This window comes from Manis pentadactyla, chromosome 9 (assembly GCF_030020395.1).
Source record: "Manis pentadactyla isolate mManPen7 chromosome 9, mManPen7.hap1, whole genome shotgun sequence".
NCBI lineage: Eukaryota > Metazoa > Chordata > Mammalia > Pholidota > Manidae > Manis > Manis pentadactyla.
Genome location: NC_080027.1, coordinates 3859172 through 3881566, shown reverse-complemented (window position 1 = coordinate 3881566; position 22395 = coordinate 3859172).

Below are 22395 nucleotides of genomic sequence, written 5' to 3'. Positions count from 1 at the left end.
ATTTCTTTCTTTGTTTCTCAGTTTCACTTGTGTAGGGTACCTGTCCCCGCCCCTTCAGCTTGTAGTTTGTCTGTGTCCTTGGATCTCAAGTGAGTCTCCAGTAAGGGAGCACGTAGGTTGTCTTGAGTTTTCATCAGTTCTTCTAACCCTGTGTCTTTTGATTGGAGCACTCAAAGGCTGTACTTTTATTCTGATATTTGAGAGCTGTGCTCTTACTGCACTTTGAAATTCTTTTTGTTCTCATTAATATACAGTCACATGCAGAAAATTATGTTATTCTGTCTACCCTCTTCACCAAGTCACCCCAAATCCCAGTTACAGCCGCTCTCCGTCAGCATGTACTAAGATGCTGTAGAATCACTACATGTCTTCTCTGTGTTGTACAGCCCTACCCATGACACCCCACCCTACACATTATACATGCTAATCCTAATGCCCCCATTCTTTTTCCCCGCACTTATTACTCCCTTCCCACAAACCCTACCCAGTCCCTTTCTCTTTGGTAACTGTTAGTCCACTCTCGGGTTCTGTGAGTCTGCTGCTGTCTTTTCCTTCAGTTTTTCTTTGTTATCATACTCCACACATGAGTGAAATCATTTGGTACATGTATTTCTCCGCCTGGACTATTTGACTGAGCATAATACCCTCTAGCTCCATTCACGTTATTGCAAATGATAGGATTTGTTTTCTTCTTATGGCTGCTTACTGCACTTTTTAAACTGGATTTCATTCTTCTTTTTTGTTTGTAGTTTTGCATTGTGCTTTCACCATTGCTCTCTTTGTTATGAGCAGTAGCTTTGTGTTAATCGATATGTACCTATATCTATCTATCTGTCTGTCTATCTATTTATCAATCACTCAATCAAACATCTTTTTGTCTGTCCATCTGTCCATGTCCATGTGTACAGAACAGTTAACCATATACCTTACATCACTTTCCTGCACTATGCTCCCAAAAATCCTGCAAAGTATCTAGGCTGCAGAGGGAGCACTGGGTTCACAGAGACACTTGCAGTTCGAGTCGGCCGCGTGTACCTACAAAACCAGGAAATGGTTGTGCTGGGACTTGAACCCGTGTCTCTATCCTCTGTCCTCTTTCATCTCCTTCTAACTTGCTGTCTGTATTTAGCCACATTCATTGACTACGTGCTCCCTGAAGATCTCAAGTATCATTCCTCTGGGCCTGTTGTCGACAGAAAAGTAAACTTGTTGCTTTGCTCAACACCATGTTTGAAGGACATCAGCGTGATCACCGCCGATAGGACGGAGGGTCAAATAAAAAGGAACACCAATTTCTAGACAGGAGCAGTTGGGAGCTAACAGTGTATTGTGGAGTGACGTGTTTATTTGAGTGTCCAAACTTCCCTCTTTAGGTGGTTATTAGATTTTCACGTTCGTGAACATCATAAAATCCACTGATTTCAAAGGCCCAGATGCTTATTATTACAGCAACTCAGTTGTTGAGGTGAGAGAAAATGAGAAGTATGTTGCTGCACCACTAAATCTATGGCTGGGAACTGTTGAAACCAAACAAAAAGAATTCACGGTGGCCAGATAGGGCTATTTTCTGCTGACTGTCTCTGGGGACTCAAACAGAATCCATTTGCTTGATTGTTTGATTTTCCGTTTCACTCGTGTAGGGTACTTGTCCACACACCTTCGGCTTGTAGTTTGTCTGTGTCCTTGGATCTCAAGTGCGTCTCCTGTAAGTAAGCACGTAGGTGTCTTGAGTTTTCATCCCTTCTTTTATCCCTGTGTCTTTTGTTTGCAGCACTCAGTGCCTGACCTTTTATTCTGATGATTCAGAGCTGTGCACTTATTGCACTTAAAGAATATTTTTATCATTAATCTACAATCACGTGAAGAACATTATGTTCACTATGCTCCCCCCTTCACCAAGTGCCCCCGAAAAACCTCTTCAGTCACTGTCGATCAGCGTAGTTGGATGCTGTAGACCCCTTCACCATGTCCCCCCCAAAAGTCCCCGTTACAGTCACTGTCCATCAGTGAGTAGTAAGATGCTATATGATCTCTACTAGTCTTCTCTGTGTTGTACAGGACTCCCCATGCACACCCGACCCCGCGCATTATACATGCTAAACTTAATGCCCCCATTCTTTCTCCCCACACTTATTCCTCCCTTCAGACTCACCCTGCCCAGTCCTTTTTCCTTTGGTTACTTTTAGTCAACTCTCGGGTTCTGTGAGTCTGCTGCTGTTTTTTTACTTCAGTTTTTCTTTGTTGTTATACTCCACACATGAGTGAAATCACTTGGTACTTGCCTTTATCCGCCTGCCCTATTTTTCTGAACATACTACCGCTTTGCTCCATCCACTTCATTGCAAATGGTAGTATTTGTTTTCTTCTTATGGCTGCTTACTGCACTTTTTAAACTGGATATCATTCTTCCTTTTTGTTTGTAGTTTAGCTATGTTATTCACCATTCAACTCCTGGTTATGAACAATAGCTTTGTGTCAATCGACATGTATCTGTATCTATCTATCTAAAGGTCTGTCTGTCTATCTATGTATCTATGTATGTATATATCTATGTATCTATGTATCTATCTATGTATCTATCTATCTTCCTATCATCTATCTATGATGTCTATCATCTATTAATCTATGTACCTATCTATCTATCTTTCACCTGTCGTCTGTCTACCTATCTATCTATGAAACAATCATCTTTTTGTCTGCCCATCTATCCTTATGTACAGAACAGTTAACAACATAGCCTATGTCTCTTCCCTACATTATGCTTCCAGAAACCTTGCAAGGTAACTAAGCCATAAGGAGAGCACTGTGTTCACCGATACGCTTTCAGGTAGAGTCAGCAGAGTGTGCTTACAAAACCAGTAAATGGAGGTGAAAGGACTTGAACCCGTATCTTTGTCCTCTGTCCTCTTATACTTCCTGCTCGCTTGTTGACTTTATTTAGCCACTTTCAGTGAGTAAGTGATCCCTGAAGACCACAAGTATCCTTCGTCTGGGCCTGTTGTCGACAGAAAAGTGTACTTGGCCCTTTGCACACCACCATGTTTGAGGGACATTGGCGTGATCACTGCTGATAGGTGGAGGGACAAATATGAATTAACACCTATTTCTGGACAGGAGCAGTTGGGAACAAAGAGTGTGTTGTGGAGTGAAGTGTTTATTTGAGTGTCCAAACTTCCCTCTTTAGGTGGTTATTACTTCTTTACATTTGTGAACATCATAAAAAGCAATGATTATAAATGCCCAGACGCATATTATTACAGCAATTCATTTGTTGAGGTGAGAGGAAATGAGAAGGAAGTTGCTGCACCACTAAATCTATGCCTGAGCACTGCTGAAACCAAACAAAAAGAATTCACGGTGTCTAGATAGGGCTATTTTCTACTGACACTCTCTGGGCTCCAAAACAGAACCAATTTCTTTCTTTGTTTCTCAGTTTCACTTGTGTAGGGTACCTGTCCCCGCCCCTTCAGCTTGTAGTTTGTCTGTGTCCTTGGATCTCAAGTGAGTCTCCAGTAAGGGAGCACGTAGGTTGTCTTGAGTTTTCATCAGTTCTTCTAACCCTGTGTCTTTTGATTGGAGCACTCAAAGGCTGTACTTTTATTCTGATATTTGAGAGCTGTGCTCTTACTGCACTTTGAAATTCTTTTTGTTCTCATTAATATACAGTCACATGCAGAAAATTATGTTATTCTGTCTACCCTCTTCACCAAGTCACCCCAAATCCCAGTTACAGCCGCTCTCCGTCAGCATGTACTAAGATGCTGTAGAATCACTACATGTCTTCTCTGTGTTGTACAGCCCTACCCATGACACCCCACCCTACACATTATACATGCTAATCCTAATGCCCCCATTCTTTTTCCCCGCACTTATTACTCCCTTCCCACAAACCCTACCCAGTCCCTTTCTCTTTGGTAACTGTTAGTCCACTCTCGGGTTCTGTGAGTCTGCTGCTGTCTTTTCCTTCAGTTTTTCTTTGTTATCATACTCCACACATGAGTGAAATCATTTGGTACATGTATTTCTCCGCCTGGACTATTTGACTGAGCATAATACCCTCTAGCTCCATTCACGTTATTGCAAATGATAGGATTTGTTTTCTTCTTATGGCTGCTTACTGCACTTTTTAAACTGGATTTCATTCTTCTTTTTTGTTTGTAGTTTTGCATTGTGCTTTCACCATTGCTCTCTTTGTTATGAGCAGTAGCTTTGTGTTAATCGATATGTACCTATATCTATCTATCTGTCTGTCTACCTATTTATCAATCACTCAATCAAACATCTTTTTGTCTGTCCATCTGTCCATGTCCATGTGTACAGAACAGTTAACCATATACCTTACATCACTTTCCTGCACTATGCTCCCAAAAATCCTGCAAAGTATCTAGGCTGCAGAGGGAGCACTGGGTTCACAGAGACACTTGCAGTTCGAGTCGGCCGCGTGTACCTACAAAACCAGGAAATGGTTGTGCTGGGACTTGAACCCGTGTCTCTATCCTCTGTCCTCTTTCATCTCCTTCTAACTTGCTGTCTGTATTTACCCACATTCATTGACTACGTGCTCCCTGAAGATCTCAAGTATCATTCCTCTGGGCCTGTTGTCGACAGAAAAGTAAACTTGTTGCTTTGCTCAACACCATGTTTGAAGGACATCAGCGTGATCACCGCCGATAGGACGGAGGGTCAAATAAAAAGGAACACCAATTTCTAGACAGGAGCAGTTGGGAACTAACAGTGTATTGTGGAGTGACGTGTTTATTTGAGTGTCCAAACTTCCCTCTTTAGGTGGTTATTAGATTTTCACGTTCGTGAACATCATAAAATCCACTGATTTCAAAGGCCCAGATGCTTATTATTACAGCAACTCAGTTGTTGAGGTGAGAGAAAATGAGAAGTATGTTGCTGCACCACTAAATCTATGGCTGGGAACTGTTGAAACCAAACAAAAAGAATTCACGGTGGCCAGATAGGGCTATTTTCTGCTGACTGTCTCTGGGGACTCAAACAGAATCCATTTGCTTGATTGTTTGATTTTCCGTTTCACTCGTGTAGGGTACTTGTCCACACACCTTCGGCTTGTAGTTTGTCTGTGTCCTTGGATCTCAAGTGCGTCTCCTGTAAGTAAGCACGTAGGTGTCTTGAGTTTTCATCCCTTCTTTTATCCCTGTGTCTTTTGTTTGCAGCACTCAGTGCCTGACCTTTTATTCTGATGATTCAGAGCTGTGCACTTATTGCACTTAAAGAATATTTTTATCATTAATCTACAATCACGTGAAGAACATTATGTTTACTATGCTCCCCCCTTCACCAAGTCCCCCCGAAAAACCTCTTCAGTCACTGTCGATCAGCGTAGTTGGATGCTGTAGACCCCTTCACCATGTCCCCCCCAAAAGTCCCCGTTACAGTCACTGTCCATCAGTGAGTAGTAAGATGCTATATGATCTCTACTAGTCTTCTCTGTGTTGTACAGGACTCCCCATGCACACCCGACCCCGCGCATTATACATGCTAAACTTAATGCCCCCATTCTTTCTCCCCACACTTATTCCTCCCTTCAGACTCACCCTGCCCAGTCCTTTTTCCTTTGGTTACTTTTAGTCAACTCTCGGGTTCTGTGAGTCTGCTGCTGTTTTTTTACTTCAGTTTTTCTTTGTTGTTATACTCCACACATGAGTGAAATCACTTGGTACTTGCCTTTATCCGCCTGCCCTATTTTTCTGAACATACTACCGCTTTGCTCCATCCACGTCATTGCAAATGGTAGTATTTGTTTTCTTCTTCTGGCTGCTCACTGCACTTTTTAAACTGGATATCATTCTTCCTTTTTGTTTGTAGTTTAGCTATGTTATTCACCATTCAACTCCTGGTTATGAACAATAGCTTTGTGTCAATCGACATGTATCTGTATCTATCTATCTAAAGGTCTGTCTGTCTATCTATGTATCTATGTATGTATATATCTATGTATCTATGTATCTATCTATGTATCTATCTTCCTATCATCTATCTATGATGTCTATCATCTATTAATCTATGTACCTATCTATCTATCTTTCACCTGTCGTCTGTCTACCTATCTATCTATGAAACAATCATCTTTTTGTCTGCCCATCTATCCTTATGTACAGAACAGTTAACAACATAGCCTATGTCTCTTCCCTACATTATGCTTCCAGAAACCTTGCAAGGTAACTAAGCCATAAGGAGAGCACTGTGTTCACCGATACGCTTTCAGGTAGAGTCAGCAGAGTGTGCTTACAAAACCAGTAAATGGAGGTGAAAGGACTTGAACCCGTATCTTTGTCCTCTGTCCTCTTATACTTCCTGCTCGCTTGTTGACTTTATTTAGCCACATTCAGTGAGTAAGTGATCCCTGAAGACCACAAGTATCCTTGGTCTGGGCCTGTTGTCGACAGAAAAGTGTACTTGGCCCTTTGCACACCACCATGTTTAAGGGACATTGGCGTGATCACTGCTGATAGGTGGAGGGACAAATATGAATTAACACCTATTTCTGGACAGGAGCAGTTGGGAACAAAGAGTGTGTTGTGGAGTGAAGTGTTTATTTGAGTGTCCAAACTTCCCTCTTTAGGTGGTTATTACTTCTTTACATTTGTGAACATCATAAAAAGCAATGATTATAAATGCCCAGACGCATATTATTACAGCAATTCATTTGTTGAGGTGAGAGGAAATGAGAAGGAAGTTGCTGCACCACTAAATCTATGCCTGAGCACTGCTGAAACCAAACAAAAAGAATTCACGGTGTCTAGATAGGGCTATTTTCTACTGACACTCTCTGGGCTCCAAAACAGAACCAATTTCTTTCTTTGTTTCTCAGTTTCACTTGTGTAGGGTACCTGTCCCCGCCCCTTCAGCTTGTAGTTTGTCTGTGTCCTTGGATCTCAAGTGAGTCTCCAGTAAGGGAGCACGTAGGTGGTCTTGAGTTTTCATCAGTTCTTCTAACCCTGTGTCTTTTGATTGGAGCACTCAAAGGCTGTACTTTTATTCTGATATTTGAGAGCTGTGCTCTTACTGCACTTTGAAATTCTTTTTGTTCTCATTAATATACAATCACATGCAGAAAATTATGTTATTCTGTCTACCCTCTTCACCAAGTCACCCCAAATCCCAGTTACAGCCGCTCTCCGTCAGCATGTACTAAGGTGCTGTAGAATCACTACATGTCTTCTCTGTGTTGTACAGCCCTACCCATGACACCCCACCCTACACATTATACATGCTAATCCTAATGCCCCCATTCTTTTTCCCCGCACTTATTACTCCCTTCCCACAAACCCTACCCAGTCCCTTTCTCTTTGGTAACTGTTAGTCCACTCTCGGGTTCTGTGAGTCTGCTGCTGTCTTTTCCTTCAGTTTTTCTTTGTTATCATACTCCACACATGAGTGAAATCATTTGGTACATGTATTTCTCCGCCTGGACTATTTGACTGAGCATAATACCCTCTAGCTCCATTCACGTTATTGCAAATGATAGGATTTGTTTTCTTCTTATGGCTGCTTACTGCACTTTTTAAACTGGATTTCATTCTTCTTTTTTGTTTGTAGTTTTGCATTGTGCTTTCACCATTGCTCTCTTTGTTATGAGCAGTAGCTTTGTGTTAATCGATATGTACCTATATCTATCTATCTGTCTGTCTACCTATTTATCAATCACTCAATCAAACATCTTTTTGTCTGTCCATCTGTCCATGTCCATGTGTACAGAACAGTTAACCATATACCTTACATCACTTTCCTGCACTATGCTCCCAAAAATCCTGCAAAGTATCTAGGCTGCAGAGGGAGCACTGGGTTCACAGAGACACTTGCAGTTCGAGTCGGCCGCGTGTACCTACAAAACCAGGAAATGGTTGTGCTGGGACTTGAACCCGTGTCTCTATCCTCTGTCCTCTTTCATCTCCTTCTAACTTGCTGTCTGTATTTACCCACATTCATTGACTACGTGCTCCCTGAAGATCTCAAGTATCATTCCTCTGGGCCTGTTGTCGACAGAAAAGTAAACTTGTTGCTTTGCTCAACACCATGTTTGAAGGACATCAGCGTGATCACCGCCGATAGGACGGAGGGTCAAATAAAAAGGAACACCAATTTCTAGACAGGAGCAGTTGGGAACTAACAGTGTATTGTGGAGTGACGTGTTTATTTGAGTGTCCAAACTTCCCTCTTTAGGTGGTTATTAGATTTTCACGTTCGTGAACATCATAAAATCCACTGATTTCAAAGGCCCAGATGCTTATTATTACAGCAACTCAGTTGTTGAGGTGAGAGAAAATGAGAAGTATGTTGCTGCACCACTAAATCTATGGCTGGGAACTGTTGAAACCAAACAAAAAGAATTCACGGTGGCCAGATAGGGCTATTTTCTGCTGACTGTCTCTGGGGACTCAAACAGAATCCATTTGCTTGATTGTTTGATTTTCCGTTTCACTCGTGTAGGGTACTTGTCCACACACCTTCGGCTTGTAGTTTGTCTGTGTCCTTGGATCTCAAGTGCGTCTCCTGTAAGTAAGCACGTAGGTGTCTTGAGTTTTCATCCCTTCTTTTATCCCTGTGTCTTTTGTTTGCAGCACTCAGTGCCTGACCTTTTATTCTGATGATTCAGAGCTGTGCACTTATTGCACTTAAAGAATATTTTTATCATTAATCTACAATCACGTGAAGAACATTATGTTTACTATGCTCCCCCCTTCACCAAGTCCCCCCGAAAAACCTCTTCAGTCACTGTCGATCAGCGTAGTTGGATGCTGTAGACCCCTTCACCATGTCCCCCCCAAAAGTCCCCGTTACAGTCACTGTCCATCAGTGAGTAGTAAGATGCTATATGATCTCTACTAGTCTTCTCTGTGTTGTACAGGACTCCCCATGCACACCCGACCCCGCGCATTATACATGCTAAACTTAATGCCCCCATTCTTTCTCCCCACACTTATTCCTCCCTTCAGACTCACCCTGCCCAGTCCTTTTTCCTTTGGTTACTTTTAGTCAACTCTCGGGTTCTGTGAGTCTGCTGCTGTTTTTTTACTTCAGTTTTTCTTTGTTGTTATACTCCACACATGAGTGAAATCACTTGGTACTTGCCTTTATCCGCCTGCCCTATTTTTCTGAACATACTACCGCTTTGCTCCATCCACGTCATTGCAAATGGTAGTATTTGTTTTCTTCTTCTGGCTGCTCACTGCACTTTTTAAACTGGATATCATTCTTCCTTTTTGTTTGTAGTTTAGCTATGTTATTCACCATTCAACTCCTGGTTATGAACAATAGCTTTGTGTCAATCGACATGTATCTGTATCTATCTATCTAAAGGTCTGTCTGTCTATCTATGTATCTATGTATGTATATATCTATGTATCTATGTATCTATCTATGTATCTATCTTCCTATCATCTATCTATGATGTCTATCATCTATTAATCTATGTACCTATCTATCTATCTTTCACCTGTCGTCTGTCTACCTATCTATCTATGAAACAATCATCTTTTTGTCTGCCCATCTATCCTTATGTACAGAACAGTTAACAACATAGCCTATGTCTCTTCCCTACATTATGCTTCCAGAAACCTTGCAAGGTAACTAAGCCATAAGGAGAGCACTGTGTTCACCGATACGCTTTCAGGTAGAGTCAGCAGAGTGTGCTTACAAAACCAGTAAATGGAGGTGAAAGGACTTGAACCCGTATCTTTGTCCTCTGTCCTCTTATACTTCCTGCTCGCTTGTTGACTTTATTTAGCCACATTCAGTGAGTAAGTGATCCCTGAAGACCACAAGTATCCTTGGTCTGGGCCTGTTGTCGACAGAAAAGTGTACTTGGCCCTTTGCACACCACCATGTTTAAGGGACATTGGCGTGATCACTGCTGATAGGTGGAGGGACAAATATGAATTAACACCTATTTCTGGACAGGAGCAGTTGGGAACAAAGAGTGTGTTGTGGAGTGAAGTGTTTATTTGAGTGTCCAAACTTCCCTCTTTAGGTGGTTATTACTTCTTTACATTTGTGAACATCATAAAAAGCAATGATTATAAATGCCCAGACGCATATTATTACAGCAATTCATTTGTTGAGGTGAGAGGAAATGAGAAGGAAGTTGCTGCACCACTAAATCTATGCCTGAGCACTGCTGAAACCAAACAAAAAGAATTCACGGTGTCTAGATAGGGCTATTTTCTACTGACACTCTCTGGGCTCCAAAACAGAACCAATTTCTTTCTTTGTTTCTCAGTTTCACTTGTGTAGGGTACCTGTCCCCGCCCCTTCAGCTTGTAGTTTGTCTGTGTCCTTGGATCTCAAGTGAGTCTCCAGTAAGGGAGCACGTAGGTGGTCTTGAGTTTTCATCAGTTCTTCTAACCCTGTGTCTTTTGATTGGAGCACTCAAAGGCTGTACTTTTATTCTGATATTTGAGAGCTGTGCTCTTACTGCACTTTGAAATTCTTTTTGTTCTCATTAATATACAATCACATGCAGAAAATTATGTTATTCTGTCTACCCTCTTCACCAAGTCACCCCAAATCCCAGTTACAGCCGCTCTCCGTCAGCATGTACTAAGGTGCTATAGAATCACTACATGTCTTCTCTGTGTTGTACAGCCCTACCCATGACACCCCACCCTACACATTATACATGCTAATCCTAATGCCCCCATTCTTTTTCCCCGCACTTATTACTCCCTTCCCACAAACCCTACCCAGTCCCTTTCTCTTTGGTAACTGTTAGTCCACTCTCGGGTTCTGTGAGTCTGCTGCTGTCTTTTCCTTCAGTTTTTCTTTGTTATCATACTCCACACATGAGTGAAATCATTTGGTACATGTATTTCTCCGCCTGGACTATTTGACTGAGCATAATACCCTCTAGCTCCATTCACGTTATTGCAAATGATAGGATTTGTTTTCTTCTTATGGCTGCTTACTGCACTTTTTAAACTGGATTTCATTCTTCTTTTTTGTTTGTAGTTTTGCATTGTGCTTTCACCATTGCTCTCTTTGTTATGAGCAGTAGCTTTGTGTTAATCGATATGTACCTATATCTATCTATCTGTCTGTCTATCTATTTATCAATCACTCAATCAAACATCTTTTTGTCTGTCCATCTGTCCATGTCCATGTGTACAGAACAGTTAACCATATACCTTACATCACTTTCCTGCACTATGCTCCCAAAAATCCTGCAAAGTATCTAGGCTGCAGAGGGAGCACTGGGTTCACAGAGACACTTGCAGTTCGAGTCGGCCGCGTGTACCTACGAAACCCGGAAATGGCTGTGCTGGGACTTGAACCCGTGTCTCTATCCTCTGTCCTCTTTCATCTCCTTCTAACTTGCTGTCTGTATTTAGCCACATTCATTGACTACGTGCTCCCTGAAGATCTCAAGTATCATTCCTCTGGGCCTGTTGTCGACAGAAAAGTAAACTTGTTGCTTTGCTCAACACCATGTTTGAAGGACATCAGCGTGATCACCGCCGATAGGACGGAGGGTCAAATAAAAAGGAACACCAATTTCTAGACAGGAGCAGTTGGGAGCTAACAGTGTATTGTGGAGTGACGTGTTTATTTGAGTGTCCAAACTTCCCTCTTTAGGTGGTTATTAGATTTTCACGTTCGTGAACATCATAAAATCCACTGATTTCAAAGGCCCAGATGCTTATTATTACAGCAACTCAGTTGTTGAGGTGAGAGAAAATGAGAAGTATGTTGCTGCACCACTAAATCTATGGCTGGGAACTGTTGAAACCAAACAAAAAGAATTCACGGTGGCCAGATAGGGCTATTTTCTGCTGACTGTCTCTGGGGACTCAAACAGAATCCATTTGCTTGATTGTTTGATTTTCCGTTTCACTCGTGTAGGGTACTTGTCCACACACCTTCGGCTTGTAGTTTGTCTGTGTCCTTGGATCTCAAGTGCGTCTCCTGTAAGTAAGCACGTAGGTGTCTTGAGTTTTCATCCCTTCTTTTATCCCTGTGTCTTTTGTTTGCAGCACTCAGTGCCTGACCTTTTATTCTGATGATTCAGAGCTGTGCACTTATTGCACTTAAAGAATATTTTTATCATTAATCTACAATCACGTGAAGAACATTATGTTCACTATGCTCCCCCCTTCACCAAGTGCCCCCGAAAAACCTCTTCAGTCACTGTCGATCAGCGTAGTTGGATGCTGTAGACCCCTTCACCATGTCCCCCCCAAAAGTCCCCGTTACAGTCACTGTCCATCAGTGAGTAGTAAGATGCTATATGATCTCTACTAGTCTTCTCTGTGTTGTACAGGACTCCCCATGCACACCCGACCCCGCGCATTATACATGCTAAACTTAATGCCCCCATTCTTTCTCCCCACACTTATCCCTCCCTTCAGACTCACCCTGCCCAGTCCTTTTTCCTTTGGTTACTTTTAGTCAACTCTCGGGTTCTGTGAGTCTGCTGCTGTTTTTTTACTTCAGTTTTTCTTTGTTGTTATACTCCACACATGAGTGAAATCACTTGGTACTTGCCTTTATCCGCCTGCCCTATTTTTCTGAACATACTACCGCTTTGCTCCATCCACGTCATTGCAAATGGTAGTATTTGTTTTCTTCTTATGGCTGCTTACTGCACTTTTTAAACTGGATATCATTCTTCCTTTTTGTTTGTAGTTTAGCTATGTTATTCACCATTCAACTCCTGGTTATGAACAATAGCTTTGTGTCAATCGACATGTATCTGTATCTATCTATCTAAAGGTCTGTCTGTCTATCTATGTATCTATGTATGTATATATCTATGTATCTATGTATCTATCTATGTATCTATCTTCCTATCATCTATCTATGATGTCTATCATCTATTAATCTATGTACCTATCTATCTATCTTTCACCTGTCGTCTGTCTACCTATCTATCTATGAAACAATCATCTTTTTGTCTGCCCATCTATCCTTATGTACAGAACAGTTAACAACATAGCCTATGTCTCTTCCCTACATTATGCTTCCAGAAACCTTGCAAGGTAACTAAGCCATAAGGAGAGCACTGTGTTCACCGATACGCTTTCAGGTAGAGTCAGCAGAGTGTGCTTACAAAACCAGTAAATGGAGGTGAAAGGACTTGAACCCGTATCTTGGTCCTCTGTCCTCTTATACTTCCTGCTCGCTTGTTGACTTTATTTAGCCACATTCAGTGAGTAAGTGATCCCTGAAGACCACAAGTATCCTTGGTCTGGGCCTGTTGTCGACAGAAAAGTGTACTTGGCCCTTTGCACACCACCATGTTTAAGGGACATTGGCGTGATCACTGCTGATAGGTGGAGGGACAAATATGAATTAACACCTATTTCTGGACAGGAGCAGTTGGGAACAAAGAGTGTGTTGTGGAGTGAAGTGTTTATTTGAGTGTCCAAACTTCCCTCTTTAGGTGGTTATTACTTCTTTACATTTGTGAACATCATAAAAAGCAATGATTATAAATGCCCAGACGCATATTATTACAGCAATTCATTTGTTGAGGTGAGAGGAAATGAGAAGGAAGTTGCTGCACGACTAAATCTATGCCTGAGCACTGCTGAAACCAAACAAAAAGAATTCACGGTGTCTAGATAGGGCTATTTTCTACTGACACTCTCTGGGCTCCAAAACAGAACCAATTTCTTTCTTTGTTTCTCAGTTTCACTTGTGTAGGGTACCTGTCCCCGCCCCTTCAGCTTGTAGTTTGTCTGTGTCCTTGGATCTCAAGTGAGTCTCCAGTAAGGGAGCACGTAGGTGGTCTTGAGTTTTCATCAGTTCTTCTAACCCTGTGTCTTTTGATTGGAGCACTCAAAGGCTGTAGTTTTATTCTGATATTTGAGAGCTGTGCTCTTACTGCACTTTGAAATTCTTTTTGTTCTCATTAATATACAATCACATGCAGAAAATTATGTTATTCTGTCTACCCTCTTCACCAAGTCACCCCAAATCCCAGTTACAGCCGCTCTCCGTCAGCATGTACTAAGGTGCTATAGAATCACTACATGTCTTCTCTGTGTTGTACAGCCCTACCCATGACACCCCACCCTACACATTATACATGCTAATCCTAATGCCCCCATTCTTTTTCCCCGCACTTATTACTCCCTTCCCACAAACCCTACCCAGTCCCTTTCTCTTTGGTAACTGTTAGTCCACTCTCGGGTTCTGTGAGTCTGCTGCTGTCTTTTCCTTCAGTTTTTCTTTGTTATCATACTCCACACATGAGTGAAATCATTTGGTACATGTATTTCTCCGCCTGGACTATTTGACTGAGCATAATACCCTCTAGCTCCATTCACGTTATTGCAAATGATAGGATTTGTTTTCTTCTTATGGCTGCTTACTGCACTTTTTAAACTGGATTTCATTCTTCTTTTTTGTTTGTAGTTTTGCATTGTGCTTTCACCATTGCTCTCTTTGTTATGAGCAGTAGCTTTGTGTTAATCGATATGTACCTATATCTATCTATCTGTCTGTCTATCTATTTATCAATCACTCAATCAAACATCTTTTTGTCTGTCCATCTGTCCATGTCCATGTGTACAGAACAGTTAACCATATACCTTACATCACTTTCCTGCACTATGCTCCCAAAAATCCTGCAAAGTATCTAGGCTGCAGAGGGAGCACTGGGTTCACAGAGACACTTGCAGTTCGAGTCGGCCGCGTGTACCTACGAAACCCGGAAATGGCTGTGCTGGGACTTGAACCCGTGTCTCTATCCTCTGTCCTCTTTCATCTCCTTCTAACTTGCTGTCTGTATTTAGCCACATTCATTGACTACGTGCTCCCTGAAGATCTCAAGTATCATTCCTCTGGGCCTGTTGTCGACAGAAAAGTAAACTTGTTGCTTTGCTCAACACCATGTTTGAAGGACATCAGCGTGATCACCGCCGATAGGACGGAGGGTCAAATAAAAAGGAACACCAATTTCTAGACAGGAGCAGTTGGGAGCTAACAGTGTATTGTGGAGTGACGTGTTTATTTGAGTGTCCAAACTTCCCTCTTTAGGTGGTTATTAGATTTTCACGTTCGTGAACATCATAAAATCCACTGATTTCAAAGGCCCAGATGCTTATTATTACAGCAACTCAGTTGTTGAGGTGAGAGAAAATGAGAAGTATGTTGCTGCACCACTAAATCTATGGCTGGGAACTGTTGAAACCAAACAAAAAGAATTCACGGTGGCCAGATAGGGCTATTTTCTGCTGACTGTCTCTGGGGACTCAAACAGAATCCATTTGCTTGATTGTTTGATTTTCCGTTTCACTCGTGTAGGGTACTTGTCCACACACCTTCGGCTTGTAGTTTGTCAGTGTCCTTGGATCTCAAGTGCGTCTCCTGTAAGTAAGCACGTAGGTGTCTTGAGTTTTCATCCCTTCTTTTATCCCTGTGTCTTTTGTTTGCAGCACTCAGTGCCTGACCTTTTATTCTGATGATTCAGAGCTGTGCACTTATTGCACTTAAAGAATATTTTTATCATTAATCTACAATCACGTGAAGAACATTATGTTCACTATGCTCCCCCCTTCACCAAGTGCCCCCGAAAAACCTCTTCAGTCACTGTCGATCAGCGTAGTTGGATGCTGTAGACCCCTTCACCATGTTCCCCCCAAAAGTCCCCGTTACAGTCACTGTCCATCAGTGAGTAGTAAGATGCTATATGATCTCTACTAGTCTTCTCTGTGTTGTACAGGACTCCCCATGCACACCCGACCCCGCGCATTATACATGCTAAACTTAATGCCCCCATTCTTTCTCCCCACACTTATCCCTCCCTTCAGACTCACCCTGCCCAGTCCTTTTTCCTTTGGTTACTTTTAGTCAACTCTCGGGTTCTGTGAGTCTGCTGCTGTTTTTTTACTTCAGTTTTTCTTTGTTGTTATACTCCACACATGAGTGAAATCACTTGGTACTTGCCTTTATCCGCCTGCCCTATTTTTCTGAACATACTACCGCTTTGCTCCATCCACGTCATTGCAAATGGTAGTATTTGTTTTCTTCTTATGGCTGCTTACTGCACTTTTTAAACTGGATATCATTCTTCCTTTTTGTTTGTAGTTTAGCTATGTTATTCACCATTCAACTCCTGGTTATGAACAATAGCTTTGTGTCAATCGACATGTATCTGTATCTATCTATCTAAAGGTCTGTCTGTCTATCTATGTATCTATGTATGTATATATCTATGTATCTATGTATCTATCTATGTATCTATCTTCCTATCATCTATCTATGATGTCTATCATCTATTAATCTATGTACCTATCTATCTATCTTTCACCTGTCGTCTGTCTACCTATCTATCTATGAAACAATCATCTTTTTGTCTGCCCATCTATCCTTATGTACAGAACAGTTAACAACATAGCCTATGTCTCTTCCCTACATTATGCTTCCAGAAACCTTGCAAGGTAACTAAGCCATAAGGAGAGCACTGTGTTCACCGATACGCTTTCAGGTAGAGTCAGCAGAGTGTGCTAACAAAACCAGTAAATGGAGGTGAAAGGACTTGAACCCGTATCTTGGTCCTCTGTCCTCTTATACTTCCTGCTCGCTTGTTGACTTTATTTAGCCACATTCAGTGAGTAAGTGATCCCTGAAGACCACAAGTATCCTTGGTCTGGGCCTGTTGTCGACAGAAAAGTGTACTTGGCCCTTTGCACACCACCATGTTTAAGGGACATTGGCGTGATCACTGCTGATAGGTGGAGGGACAAATATGAATTAACACCTATTTCTGGACAGGAGCAGTTGGGAACAAAGAGTGTGTTGTGGAGTGAAGTGTTTATTTGAGTGTCCAAACTTCCCTCTTTAGGTGGTTATTACTTCTTTACATTTGTGAACATCATAAAAAGCAATGATTATAAATGCCCAGACGCATATTATTACAGCAATTCATTTGTTGAGGTGAGAGGAAATGAGAAGGAAGTTGCTGCACGACTAAATCTATGCCTGAGCACTGCTGAAACCAAACAAAAAGAATTCACGGTGTCTAGATAGGGCTATTTTCTACTGACACTCTCTGGGCTCCAAAACAGAACCAATTTCTTTCTTTGTTTCTCAGTTTCACTTGTGTAGGGTACCTGTCCCCGCCCCTTCAGCTTGTAGTTTGTCTGTGTCCTTGGATCTCAAGTGAGTCTCCAGTAAGGGAGCACGTAGGTGGTCTTGAGTTTTCATCAGTTCTTCTAACCCTGTGTCTTTTGATTGGAGCACTCAAAGGCTGTACTTTTATTCTGATATTTGAGAGCTGTGCTCTTACTGCACTTTGAAATTCTTTTTGTTCTCATTAATATACAGTCACATGCAGAAAATTATGTTATTCTGTCTACCCTCTTCACCAAGTCACCCCAAATCCCAGTTACAGCCGCTCTCCGTCAGCATGTACTAAGATGCTGTAGAATCACTACATGTCTTCTCTGTGTTGTACAGCCCTACCCATGACACCCCACCCTACACATTATACATGCTAATCCTAATGCCCCCATTCTTTTTCCCCGCACTTATTACTCCCTTCCCACAAACCCTACCCAGTCCCTTTCTCTTTGGTAACTGTTAGTCCACTCTCGGGTTCTGTGAGTCTGCTGCTGTCTTTTCCTTCAGTTTTTCTTTGTTATCATACTCCACACATGAGTGAAATCATTTGGTACATGTATTTCTCCGCCTGGACTATTTGACTGAGCATAATACCCTCTAGCTCCATTCACGTTATTGCAAATGATAGGATTTGTTTTCTTCTTATGGCTGCTTACTGCACTTTTTAAACTGGATTTCATTCTTCTTTTTTGTTTGTAGTTTTGCATTGTGCTTTCACCATTGCTCTCTTTGTTATGAGCAGTAGCTTTGTGTTAATCGATATGTACCTATATCTATCTATCTGTCTGTCTATCTATTTATCAATCACTCAATCAAACATCTTTTTGTCTGTCCATCTGTCCATGTCCATGTGTACAGAACAGTTAACCATATACCTTACATCACTTTCCTGCACTATGCTCCCAAAAATCCTGCAAAGTATCTAGGCTGCAGAGGGAGCACTGGGTTCACAGAGACACTTGCAGTTCGAGTCGGCCGCGTGTACCTACAAAACCAGGAAATGGTTGTGCTGGGACTTGAACCCGTGTCTCTATCCTCTGTCCTCTTTCATCTCCTTCTAACTTGCTGTCTGTATTTAGCCACATTCATTGACTACGTGCTCCCTGAAGATCTCAAGTATCATTCCTCTGGGCCTGTTGTCGACAGAAAAGTAAACTTGTTGCTTTGCTCAACACCATGTTTGAAGGACATCAGCGTGATCACCGCCGATAGGACGGAGGGTCAAATAAAAAGGAACACCAATTTCTAGACAGGAGCAGTTGGGAGCTAACAGTGTATTGTGGAGTGACGTGTTTATTTGAGTGTCCAAACTTCCCTCTTTAGGTGGTTATTAGATTTTCACGTTCGTGAACATCATAAAATCCACTGATTTCAAAGGCCCAGATGCTTATTATTACAGCAACTCAGTTGTTGAGGTGAGAGAAAATGAGAAGTATGTTGCTGCACCACTAAATCTATGGCTGGGAACTGTTGAAACCAAACAAAAAGAATTCACGGTGGCCAGATAGGGCTATTTTCTGCTGACTGTCTCTGGGGACTCAAACAGAATCCATTTGCTTGATTGTTTGATTTTCCGTTTCACTCGTGTAGGGTACTTGTCCACACACCTTCGGCTTGTAGTTTGTCTGTGTCCTTGGATCTCAAGTGCGTCTCCTGTAAGTAAGCACGTAGGTGTCTTGAGTTTTCATCCCTTCTTTTATCCCTGTGTCTTTTGTTTGCAGCACTCAGTGCCTGACCTTTTATTCTGATGATTCAGAGCTGTGCACTTATTGCACTTAAAGAATATTTTTATCATTAATCTACAATCACGTGAAGAACATTATGTTCACTATGCTCCCCCCTTCACCAAGTGCCCCCGAAAAACCTCTTCAGTCACTGTCGATCAGCGTAGTTGGATGCTGTAGACCCCTTCACCATGTCCCCCCCAAAAGTCCCCGTTACAGTCACTGTCCATCAGTGAGTAGTAAGATGCTATATGATCTCTACTAGTCTTCTCTGTGTTGTACAGGACTCCCCATGCACACCCGACCCCGCGCATTATACATGCTAAACTTAATGCCCCCATTCTTTCTCCCCACACTTATCCCTCCCTTCAGACTCACCCTGCCCAGTCCTTTTTCCTTTGGTTACTTTTAGTCAACTCTCGGGTTCTGTGAGCCTGCTGCTGTTTTTTTACTTCAGTTTTTCTTTGTTGTTATACTCCACACATGAGTGAAATCACTTGGTACTTGCCTTTATCCGCCTGCCCTATTTTTCTGAACATACTACCGCTTTGCTCCATCCACTTCATTGCAAATGGTAGTATTTGTTTTCTTCTTATGGCTGCTCACTGCACTTTTTAAACTGGATATCATTCTTCCTTTTTGTTTGTAGTTTAGCTATGTTATTCACCATTCAACTCCTGGTTATGAACAATAGCTTTGTGTCAATCGACATGTATCTGTATCTATCTATCTAAAGGTCTGTCTGTCTATCTATGTATCTATGTATGTATATATCTATGTATCTATGTATCTATCTATGTATCTATCTATCTTCCTATCATCTATCTATGATGTCTATCATCTATTAATCTATGTACCTATCTATCTATCTTTCACCTGTCGTCTGTCTACCTATCTATCTATGAAACAATCATCTTTTTGTCTGCCCATCTATCCTTATGTACAGAACAGTTAACAACATAGCCTATGTCTCTTCCCTACATTATGCTTCCAGAAACCTTGCAAGGTAACTAAGCCATAAGGAGAACACTGTGTTCACCGATACGCTTTCAGGTAGAGTCAGCAGAGTGTGCTTACAAAACCAGTAAATGGAGGTGAAAGGACTTGAACCCGTATCTTTGTCCTCTGTCCTCTTATACTTCCTGCTCGCTTGTTGACTTTATTTAGCCACATTCAGTGAGTAAGTGATCCCTGAAGACCACAAGTATCCTTGGTCTGGGCCTGTTGTCGACAGAAAAGTGTACTTGGCCCTTTGCACACCACCATGTTTGAGGGACATTGGCGTGATCACTGCTGATAGGTGGAGGGACAAATATGAATTAACACCTATTTCTGGACAGGAGCAGTTGGGAACAAAGAGTGTGTTGTGGAGTGAAGTGTTTATTTGAGTGTCCAAACTTCCCTCTTTAGGTGGTTATTACTTCTTTACATTTGTGAACATCATAAAAAGCAATGATTATAAATGCCCAGACGCATATTATTACAGCAATTCATTTGTTGAGGTGAGAGGAAATGAGAAGGAAGTTGCTGCACCACTAAATCTATGCCTGAGCACTGCTGAAACCAAACAAAAAGAATTCACGGTGTCTAGATAGGGCTATTTTCTACTGACACTCTCTGGGCTCCAAAAGAGAACCAATTTCTTTCTTTGTTTCTCAGTTTCACTTGTGTAGGGTACCTGTCCCCGCCCCTTCAGCTTGTAGTTTGTCTGTGTCCTTGGATCTCAAGTGACTCTCCAGTAAGGGAGCACGTAGGTTGTCTTGAGTTTTCATCAGTTCTTCTAACCCTGTGTCTTTTGATTGGAGCACTCAAAGGCTGTACTTTTATTCTGATATTTGAGAGCTGTGCTCTTACTGCACTTTGAAATTCTTTTTGTTCTCATTAATATACAATCACATGCAGAAAATTATGTTATTCTGTCTACCCTCTTCACCAAGTCACCCCAAATCCCAGTTACAGCCGCTCTCCGTCAGCATGTACTAAGGTGCTATAGAATCACTACATGTCTTCTCTGTGTTGTACAGCCCTACCCATGACACCCCACCCTACACATTATACATGCTAATCCTAATGCCCCCATTCTTTTTCCCCGCACTTATTACTCCCTTCCCACAAACCCTACCCAGTCCCTTTCTCTTTGGTAACTGTTAGTCCACTCTCGGGTTCTGTGAGTCTGCTGCTGTCTTTTCCTTCAGTTTTTCTTTGTTATCATACTCCACACATGAGTGAAATCATTTGGTACATGTATTTCTCCGCCTGGACTATTTGACTGAGCATAATACCCTCTAGCTCCATTCACGTTATTGCAAATGATAGGATTTGTTTTCTTCTTATGGCTGCTTACTGCACTTTTTAAACTGGATTTCATTCTTCTTTTTTGTTTGTAGTTTTGCATTGTGCTTTCACCATTGCTCTCTTTGTTATGAGCAGTAGCTTTGTGTTAATCGATATGTACCTATATCTATCTATCTGTCTGTCTATCTATTTATCAATCACTCAATCAAACATCTTTTTGTCTGTCCATCTGTCCATGTCCATGTGTACAGAACAGTTAACCATATACCTTACATCACTTTCCTGCACTATGCTTCCAAAAATCCTGCAAAGTATCTAGGCTGCAGAGGGAGCACTGGGTTCACAGAGACACTTGCAGTTCGAGTCGGCCGCGTGTACCTACAAAACCAGGAAATGGTTGTGCTGGGACTTGAACCCATGTCTCTATCCTCTGTCCTCTTTCATCTCCTTCTAACTTGCTGTCTGTATTTAGCCACATTCATTGACTACGTGCTCCCTGAAGATCTCAAGTATCATTCCTCTGGGCCTGTTGTCGACAGAAAAGTAAACTTGTTGCTTTGCTCAACACCATGTTTGAAGGACATCAGCGTGATCACCGCCGATAGGACGGAGGGTCAAATAAAAAGGAACACCAATTTCTAGACAGGAGCAGTTGGGAGCTAACAGTGTATTGTGGAGTGACGTGTTTATTTGAGTGTCCAAACTTCCCTCTTTAGGTGGTTATTAGATTTTCACGTTCGTGAACATCATAAAATCCACTGATTTCAAAGGCCCAGATGCTTATTATTACAGCAACTCAGTTGTTGAGGTGAGAGAAAATGAGAAGTATGTTGCTGCACCACTAAATCTATGGCTGGGAACTGTTGAAACCAAACAAAAAGAATTCACGGTGGCCAGATAGGGCTATTTTCTGCTGACTGTCTCTGGGGACTCAAACAGAATCCATTTGCTTGATTGTTTGATTTTCCGTTTCACTCGTGTAGGGTACTTGTCCACACACCTTCGGCTTGTAGTTTGTCTGTGTCCTTGGATCTCAAGTGCGTCTCCTGTAAGTAAGCACGTAGGTGTCTTGAGTTTTCATCCCTTCTTTTATCCCTGTGTCTTTTGTTTGCAGCACTCAGTGCCTGACCTTTTATTCTGATGATTCAGAGCTGTGCACTTATTGCACTTAAAGAATATTTTTATCATTAATCTACAATCACGTGAAGAACATTATGTTCACTATGCTCCCCCCTTCACCAAGTGCCCCCGAAAAACCTCTTCAGTCACTGTCGATCAGCAT